This window comes from Mustela nigripes, chromosome 17, assembly GCF_022355385.1.
Source record: "Mustela nigripes isolate SB6536 chromosome 17, MUSNIG.SB6536, whole genome shotgun sequence".
Classification (NCBI taxonomy): Eukaryota; Metazoa; Chordata; class Mammalia; order Carnivora; family Mustelidae; genus Mustela; species Mustela nigripes.
The window spans coordinates 981,660-990,649 of record NC_081573.1 but is presented as its reverse complement, the minus strand read 5'-3'; the positions used below and the strand labels follow the sequence as shown (position 1 = coordinate 990,649).

General features: G+C 43.6%; 1 non-coding gene across 1 annotated transcript; it reads right to left on the bottom strand.

Moving 5' to 3' along the window:
* Positions 1-411: 411 nt before the first annotated feature.
* LOC132006280 (U6 spliceosomal RNA) lies at positions 412-518 on the bottom strand. Its single transcript, XR_009401046.1, has one exon. It is a non-coding gene; the product is annotated as a U6 spliceosomal RNA (small nuclear RNA).
* Between the last annotated feature and the right edge of the window lie 8,472 nt (positions 519-8,990).

Below are 8,990 nucleotides of genomic sequence, written 5' to 3'. Positions count from 1 at the left end.
CATGCAAATCAACATATACGGTATATGATCTTTTGTGTCTGCTTTCTTTGGCTCAGCATGTTTTGGGCATACATTTGTGATATACGTATCAGTGGCTAATTCCTTTTTCATAGGTTAGTGCTATTCCATTATATGAATACAACGCAATTTGGCTAGCCATTACTTGCTGATGAATATGGGATTTTTTTTCCCACAAATTTTTGGCTACTATGAATAAAACTGGTAGGAACATTCACATAAAGCCTTTGTGTGGGCATTTCTACTTACCTTATACTTATCGAGAGTAGAATTGTGAGGTCATAGGATTGTTTGTATGTTCTGGATGTGAATTTGTCTGATACATGAGTTATTAATATTTTCTTCTGTTCTTCTGTTATGTGCTTGCCTCTTTGTTTTCCTTTTTTTTTTTTTTTAAATATGGAACGCTTCACGAATTTGCGTGTCATCGTTGCGCAGGGGCCATGCTAATCTTCTCTATATCATTCCAATTTTAGTATATGTGCTGCCGAAGCAAGCACTCGCCTCTTTGTTTCCTAAAGGCAGTCTTTTGAAGAACAAACTTTTATTTTTGATAAGCCCAATGCATCTATTTTTACTTTTATGCTTTGTGGGTTTTTTTAAAAATATTTTATTTATTTATTTGACAGAGATCACAAGTAGGCAGACAGGCAGGCGGCGGGGGCGGGAAGCAGGCTCCCTGCTGATCAGAGAGCCTGATTCGGGGCTCAATCCCCGGACCCTGAGATCATGACCTGAGCCAAAGGCAGAGGCTTAACCCACTGAGCCACCCAGGTACCCCTGTGTTCTTTTTTTTTTTTTTTTTAAGATCTTACTTATTTATTTGACAGACAAAGATCACAAGTAGGCAGAGAAGCAGGCAGAGAGAGAGGAGGAAGCAGGCTCCCTGCTGAGCAGAGAGCCCAATGCAGGGCTCAATTCCAGGACCCTGGGATCATGACCTGAGCCGAAGGCAGAGGCTTTAACCCACTGGGCCACCCGGGCGCCCCTGTTCTTTTTTTTTTCTTTTTTTTTTTTTTTTAAGATTTTATTTATTTATTTGAGAGAGAGAGAGCACAGGCAGGGGGAGGAGCAGAGGGAGAAAGCAGACTCCCCACCAAGCAGAGAGCCCTATGCAGAACTCGATCCCAGAATCCTGGGATCATGACCTGAGCCAAAGGCAGCTGCTTAACTGACTGAGCCACCCATGCGCCTTATACTTTGTGTCCTTGACAGCTTTGCCTGACCCAAGGTCTCAAAAGACTTTCTCCGATATTTTCTTCCAGAAGTTTTAGAGTTAGACTTTATATTTATGTCTGAAATCTACCTGTAATTCATTTTTGCACGTGGCTCAAGATGAGGTTGATTTTTCTCCCCATATGGATATCCAGTTTAATCCAACACCATTTGCTTTCTTCTTTGTCCCCTGTTTGATTCAGAAATATGTTTAATCTCCAGACACTGCGGGAGAGATGTTAGTTATTTTGTTACATATTTCTATCTTAACTCCACTATTTTCAGAGAACATATTTTGTATGATTTAAATCATTTAAAATTTTCTGAGACTTGTTCTGCAGCATGGTGTACACTCTGTACCGATGAATGTTCCATATGCACCGGAAAGAATATAACTTTCTCCATCGCTGGGTATAGTGTCCTATAAATAATCAAGCTGGCTCGTAAGATTTTCATAGAACTTCCCTTACCTCAGGGATCACAACCTTGCACATGTGAAAACAGTTTCCTACGTTTTGTCCAATTTTGCTTTTTAAAATCATACATAGGTGTGAATCTTCAGAGACAAAGATTTTGCATTGATTGTGATCATTATTTTTAGCTTTAACTTATTAACACGGTGAATTACTTTGATATTTCTTTCTTTCTGATATTAAATAGCCTTTCCCTTCTGAGATAAAACTTACTTGCTCTTGATATATTTATTTTTAAAACAATGTTGGATTCAATTAACATATTTTAAGGACTTTTGTAAGTGAAATTGGCCTATATTCATCTTTTCCTTATTCCTGTTCTTTATTTCTTTATCTTTCCTTATTGTTCTTAACTGGTACAGAGCAAAGCCGCATTGACCTGAGAATTCCTGGTGGATGACTTTGAAAGGGATCAGCGGAAACTGGGGGTAGATGGGTAAAATGCATTGTCTTGATGGTGGAGAGGATTTCATGAATGTGTCAATATACACATAACAAAATTTATTGAGATTGCACACTTTAAATACAGAGTTTATTGTATATCAACTATATATTGTATATCAACTATATGGAGTCCATAAAATTGCTAAAAATGCATGGTGGAGTTCAGTTCAGGGTCTCATGCTCTTGCAACAAGCCATCAACAGGAATGCCGTCAGCTAAGGCTGAACTGAGCCCAGACAATCTATCCACTTCCCAAGATGGCTCACTCACAAAGTTCTTGGCTAGAGGCCTCAGTTCCTCACTCACTTTAGACCTGAGGTCCTTGCCAAGAGGGCCTTGCCATAGGGATGGTCAAAATGCTTTTCCCTGGAGCAAGTGATCCAAAAGAGGGAAAGTGTCCAAGACAGAAAGCACAGAGACTTAGAAGTTCAGAAGAGACATCCCATGGCATTTTCTAGACTCTATGGGCTACCCAGACCAAGTCAGGCGCCATGTTGGATGGAAGTGCACCTCCCCTATACAGTAATATTCATCTTTCTTTTTTTTTTAGACAATTCAGTTTTCTCTCTTTTTAAGGTTTTTTTAATTAATTATTTTTATTTATTTATTTTTTTAAATATTTTATTTATTTATTTGACAGAGAGAGATCACAAGTAGGCAGAGAGGCAGGCAGAGAGAGAGAGAGGAGGAAGAAGGCTCCCTGCTGAGCAGAGAGCCTGACGTGGGACTTGATCCCAGCACCCTGAGATCATAACCTGAGCCGAAGGCAGCGGCTTAACCCACTGAGCCCCCCAGGCACCCCATAATTAATTATTTTTATTAACATATAATGTATTCTTTTCCCACAGGCATACAGGTCTGTGAATCGTCAGGCTCACACACTTCACAGCACTCACCATAGTATATACCCTCTTCAATGTCTATCACCCAACCATCCTCTCCATACCTCCCTCCCCTCATTTTTTAAAGATTTTATTTATCTGACAGAGATCACAAGCAGGCAGAGAGAGAGGAGAAACAGGCTCCTTGCTGAGCAGAGAGCCCGACATGAGGCTCGATCCCAGGACCCCAAGATCATGACCTGAGTCGAAGGCCACTTTGACTGAGCTCAATCCACTGAGCCACCCAGGCACCCCTAATATTTATCTCTTTATTGCCCTGTGAGGAGTCTGCATTTCCCCCTGTAGATAAACACATGGCTCACTCCCTCACCTCCTCCAGAAAGACCTTCAGAAAGACCTTCACTCACAGGTCATTAAAACTAACCCCCCCACACCCAAATTCCTTATCCCCGTGCCTCATTTTTTTCTCTGTAGAGTACTTAGCACTGCATAATGTACTATGTACTTTAACACTTTTGGTTTCTGTATAGGTGTGTCTTCACTAAATAACATCCATGAGAGCAATGATTTTTTTTATTATTATTATTAGTGGACTATTTTTGGAGCAGTTTTAGTCTCACAGCAAAACTGAGCATAAGGTACGGAGATTTTCCTCATACCCTCCCCCCCACTACACACACACACACACACACACAGAATCTAAGAGTGGACACACAAGGGATCCTTATTTAAATAACCCTTTTCTGGGGCACTTGGCTGGTTCAGTCAGCAGTATGTGACTCTTGATCTCAGGGTTGGAAGTTCAAAACCCGGGTTGAGTGTAGAAATTACTGAAAATCTTTTAAATTGATTAAATAAATACATATTAAATAAATACGTACATAACCTTTTTCTGTGCTGAATAGTTGGAAGAACAACAAAATGAGGCCTAGGAAACCTGGCAGGAAAGTCATTCAGGCTGTGTCTAGGTATCTGGGAGTCTTCAATTTCTTGACGGGCATGCTTGTTGACCTCTATGGAGAAGGATGGGGGTTCGGGCTTTTGAGGATGGAACTGTTTTAGCACCTCATCTGTGCCTTTCTCTCCTTCCCAGGAAAGCACCAGAAGCATTCACAAAGGAAACGGACCATGTTCACTGAGAAACAACTGGCTGATTTGGAATCCTTGTTCAGCAAGAACCCATACCCCGCTCCCAGCCTTCAGAAAGAAATGGCCTCGAAACTGGAGATCCATCCCACTGTACTGCAGGTTGGAAGCTACCTCCCCAAAAGACACTACACTCAGAGACCCTGGGACAATTCCTGAAGCTTCATACTACTCCAGTCCCCCAGACTCCTACCCTAAAATCCTCTCCCCAACACACAAAGCAAGGATCAGCAAACTTGTTCTGTAAAGAGCCAGGCAGTAAACATTTTAGTGGGCCATATGTATGGTCTCTGCCAAAATTATTCAGCTTTTCAGGGATAATGTGAAAGCAGCCATCAATGATACCTGGTGTGCCTGCTACATCCCTATAAAATTTTATGGACACACATTTGAAGTTCATATAACTTTCACACGTCACAAATATTCTTTGTGTTTTTTTTTCTTCAACCATTTAAAAATGTAAAACCTGTTCTTTGGGGCATCTGGCTGTCTCCGTTGAAAGAGCGGGTGACTCTTGATCTCAGGGTCATTGAGTTCGGGTCCCCATGGGTAGGTGTAGACATTATTTATTTTAATAAATAAAAACTTTAGAAAACAAAAAACAAAAAAAATCCCTGTTCTTATTCATGGGCCATACAAAATCACAGTCACAGATCCAGTTTGGCCATGAGCTAAGTGTGCTGACATTAGTCTCTCCTGCTCTGGGGGTTCAGGTCCCTGCCTCACCTTCTGTCCCCATTGCCTCCCATTTCCACTCCCTCCTGCACATAGGCTGGGAGAGTTTCCAGCAATAGGATCTAAAAGGAAGAGAAGTGGAACTAACTGTTCTCACTGAACAGTATCCATGGTATAAGGTAAAATGAAAACATCTGGAAGCTCATTTGGATTTATCCACCTACTACTGCTCTCTTTTCTCTGTAGGTGTGGTTCAAGAACCACAGAGCAAAACTCAAGAAAGCCAAACAGCAATTAGCTGGAGCAGAAGTCAAGACCCGCTCTTCCAAGGGACCCATGGATGCCCCTCCAGGATGCCCCCGTGGTGCCCACCAAGCCTCCCTGGTTTATACAGATCACCCAACACCTTCCTTCCAACTCAGCATATGCTCCAGTCTGAAGGTTCTCCCAGACCATTCTGTTGGCCACAAAATCGTCCACTTTGGCTGCTGCCGAGACCCTAACATCTACTCCCTTTGTCCCATTATGGAATCTCAAATTCTTCCCACAAGCTTCACTGCTTATTCTCTTGATTCTTCATCTCCACAAAGAACTTAATGAGCAAAGCCAGATGCAAAAGGTCACATACTATAATGATTCACGACGATTCCCGTACAAGAGATTCAAGATCCATGCAACATGGATGCATTCCAGAAACACGCTCCGTGAAACCAAAGAAAGACACACAAGTGCCCGTTGGGTAGAACTGAGTGGAGAGAGGCACTCAACAAACTTACAGTGACAGGAATGTTTCGTGTTGTAATTAGGATGACAGGGACCTGCACTAAATTCACCCAAAGACACAGAATGGCAATACTGTATTACATACACCACAAAAAGCAATCATGGGGCAGGATGAAGGCACCCGCCATGGCGGTAATCATTTTGCAATCTATAAATGTATCAAATCAATGCACTGTACACCTTATACTTGTATCTCAGTCAAGCTGGAGACAATGTTTAAATTCTATCTCAATAAACATATACAATGAGACTATTAGGGACAGGTGTTTATCCTGCTTCTTTGTCTTGATTTTGCTTTTTCTTCACCATTGTTCAGCTAAAAAGACTTAGTCAATGTCAGTAAGTGGGCAGTTGGCTTATTCTTCTACTTTCTAGTTGTTGTTTTTTTTTCTTGGTCACCTCCTCAGCCATCATTTTATGTCCTGATCACCCAAATATCTCCATTCTCCCAATCCTCCCAATTTCCTTTTTTTCCCCCAGCTTCTGCCTCTATCCTCTTTCCTTTTCTTTTTCTTTTTATGAGATTTCATTTGTCAGAAAGAGTACAGTGTGTGTTCTCCTCCTGGGGCAGGTGTGGCTTTAGGAGGATTAGTTTCTCTCTCTCTCTCTCTCTCTCTCTCTGTTGTCTTCCCCGCCAGAGACAACCATTCCAGCATGCGTCATCCTGGTGTCTCAGCCTGTGGCATGTTCCTCCAAAGTAAGCTCTCCTAAACCCTCTATGGCACCTGACCCCTACCCCAGAAGGAACCATAGCTTTGACTTTTGCCCATTCCGAAATTCCACATGATTGACTCATTCTGCAGGAACCCTGTGTGGCTTCCATTACTTATGTGTAATGAGGGAAACCCTTGCCTATTGTGGACAGTACGGGGTTATCTCAAGGACTCCTTGTCTAGCACAGTGGTTCCCAATCAGGGGTGGGATAACATCTGGCACTTCCAGGAGACATTTGGGTTGTTGGGCTGGGGGAAGGAGTGGCCACTAGCATGTATCCAAAAGGATTGTGAACATCTCACAATTCAAGGTCAGGCCCTGCACCAGTTATGCTGCCCAAAAGGTTGACAGTACCATCCAGGCTCAGAAGGTCAGGTGTAGTCTGAGACTGGACAGGCAAGTGGGCAGGAGCCAGAACAGGTCTGAGAATTCTGACCCATAACCTATAGCCATCAACCCAAAAGGGCCCCAAGCAGCCAGGACCTAATGGTCACCCCTACCCTCACTTTCACCATAGGACCAACCAGTAAAGCCAAATATGCCCCCCTCACCAATCACGTAGGGTGCCCCAATTACTTAGATGATCGGGGTGTTAAATAATTCTGCCCCTCCTCCCACAATCAGCAGAGAGCTGCTCCTGCTTGTGGAACATTTCTCATTAATTATCACAAAATAATGGTAGCTGATGGAGAAATAGATTCCATACAGAACTACAGGATAAAATTTTAATTCTTCCTTTAAAAAAAAATTATTTGAGACACAGAGCACAAGCTGGGGAGAGAAGCAGAGGGAAAGAGAGAAGCAGGCTCCCCACTGAGCAGGGAGACTGATGCAAGGCTGGATCCCAGGACCTGGAGATCATGCCCTGAGACGGGGGCAAACGCTTAACCAACTGAGCCACCCAGGAGCCCTGAAAGCTTAATTCTTCCTTGGTCAGAATGAAGAACTCTACATCCTTGTTGATTCCAAAAATGAAAAACGAGTTCAATTATTCTTTTCCTGGTTAATTTCTTCTTTCAGTTTCATCTGGAACCCATGGTTGGATGTTCTCAAAGGGCAGGTGTGCACTGACTGCCTGGGACCTCACACCAGGGTGTAAGTTGACCGTGAGCAGAGCTCTCTCCCGTGTCCCGCCCTAGCCCAGTTTTGGGAACAGAGCATGCCACCAAGTAGGTTTTCAAAATGTTTTTGGAAGGAAAGCAAAAGGGAGGAGAGGAAGATTGGTTGATACGATGAGTGGCTTCGTAGTGCCTTTCCGTCAGAGTCCTTCCTTATATCTAGGCCCCTCCTACCACCTACCTGTCCTGAAAGGCACAAACCTGCTGACCTGATAAGGAACACCTGAGGAGCTTTCAAAGCTCAGACTGCAGGAATGGAAGCTGTGGTCCCCAGAAGTGTGTGCCAGTCTGCCCAGGCTGGCTGTTCTTCCCGCCCACAGGTCCTATCCCTGTACTTTAATAAAACCACCTTTTTGCACCAAAAAGAGAGTCCAAAGTCCAAGAGACACACCCAAGCCTAACTGGTCCAGAGAGATGCCCATCCTGAGAAGACTCAGAGACATCCCTCGTGGAAGTCCCCACAGTGAGCCAGAGGGTGGCTAGGGCTGGAGCCCAACAGGTGGGTTCGGGGCTGGGGGGCTCAGTGCCGGATGCCTCTCCCAGCCCTGAGGCTAGGAACACTTGGAGACCCCAAAGCTACGCCAAAGCTGGTCTTACATCCTGTCTTCTAACACTGAGTGGAGGAGACCCATCTCCACTGTGGGGAATCGCTTACCCTCTTGTAGGCGTTTGCATAAAACATGCTCAGATGTCCTCTCCCTCACCCCAGAGAGACCCACTGACCACCTCCACTCACTGCTTGCTTTGCCTGTGGCTGAACTTGAAAAAGACTGAAACACAACGTAGGAACTCGTGTGTGTGTGTGTGTGTGTGTGTGTGTGTGTGCGCGCGCACGTGCATGTGTTCTTTCCCTCACCATCTCACTGGTGAGACTCATGTTAGAGTGACTACAGTATTCAGAGTTTTTTTAAAAACGTCCTTGGTAGGGGCACCAGTCTGTCTCAGTAGAGAATGGGACTTTTGATCTCAGGATCGTGAGTCTGAGCTAGGTGTAGAGTTTATTAAAAAAAAAAAAAAAATCAAGGGGCACCTGGGTGGCTCAGTGGGTTAAAGCCTCTGCCTTCAGCTTGGGTCATGATCCTAGAGTCCTGGGATCGAGCCCCACATCAGGCTCTCTGCTTGTCAGGGAGCCTGCTTCCCTCTCTCTCTCTGCCTGCCTCTCTGCCTACTTGTGATCTCTGTCAAGTAAATAAATAAAATCGTTAAAAAAATTAAAAAAAATTTTTAAATTGAAAATTCAAAATCTTAATAAAAGTTAAAAAAAGCCCTTGGTAAACGTAATACCGGGTGATTTTCACATTTCCGTGGTGGTTCTCAAAGCAACTTCTTAAAGCTGGTGTGGGTTTGGAGGGTTTGGTTTTTGTTTTGGTGCAAAAAGGTGGTTTTATTAAAGCACAGGGATAGGACCCGTGGGCGGGAAGAACAGCCAAAGCTGGTTGTTTAAATCCACACACAGGTAATGTTATGTCGGAGCTTACAAATGCATGGAAACAAATTCAGTCATTTCTTCCACAATTACTAGACAGACAGCTTCTGCTCGTAAGAACTTTTCCTTGTCCATT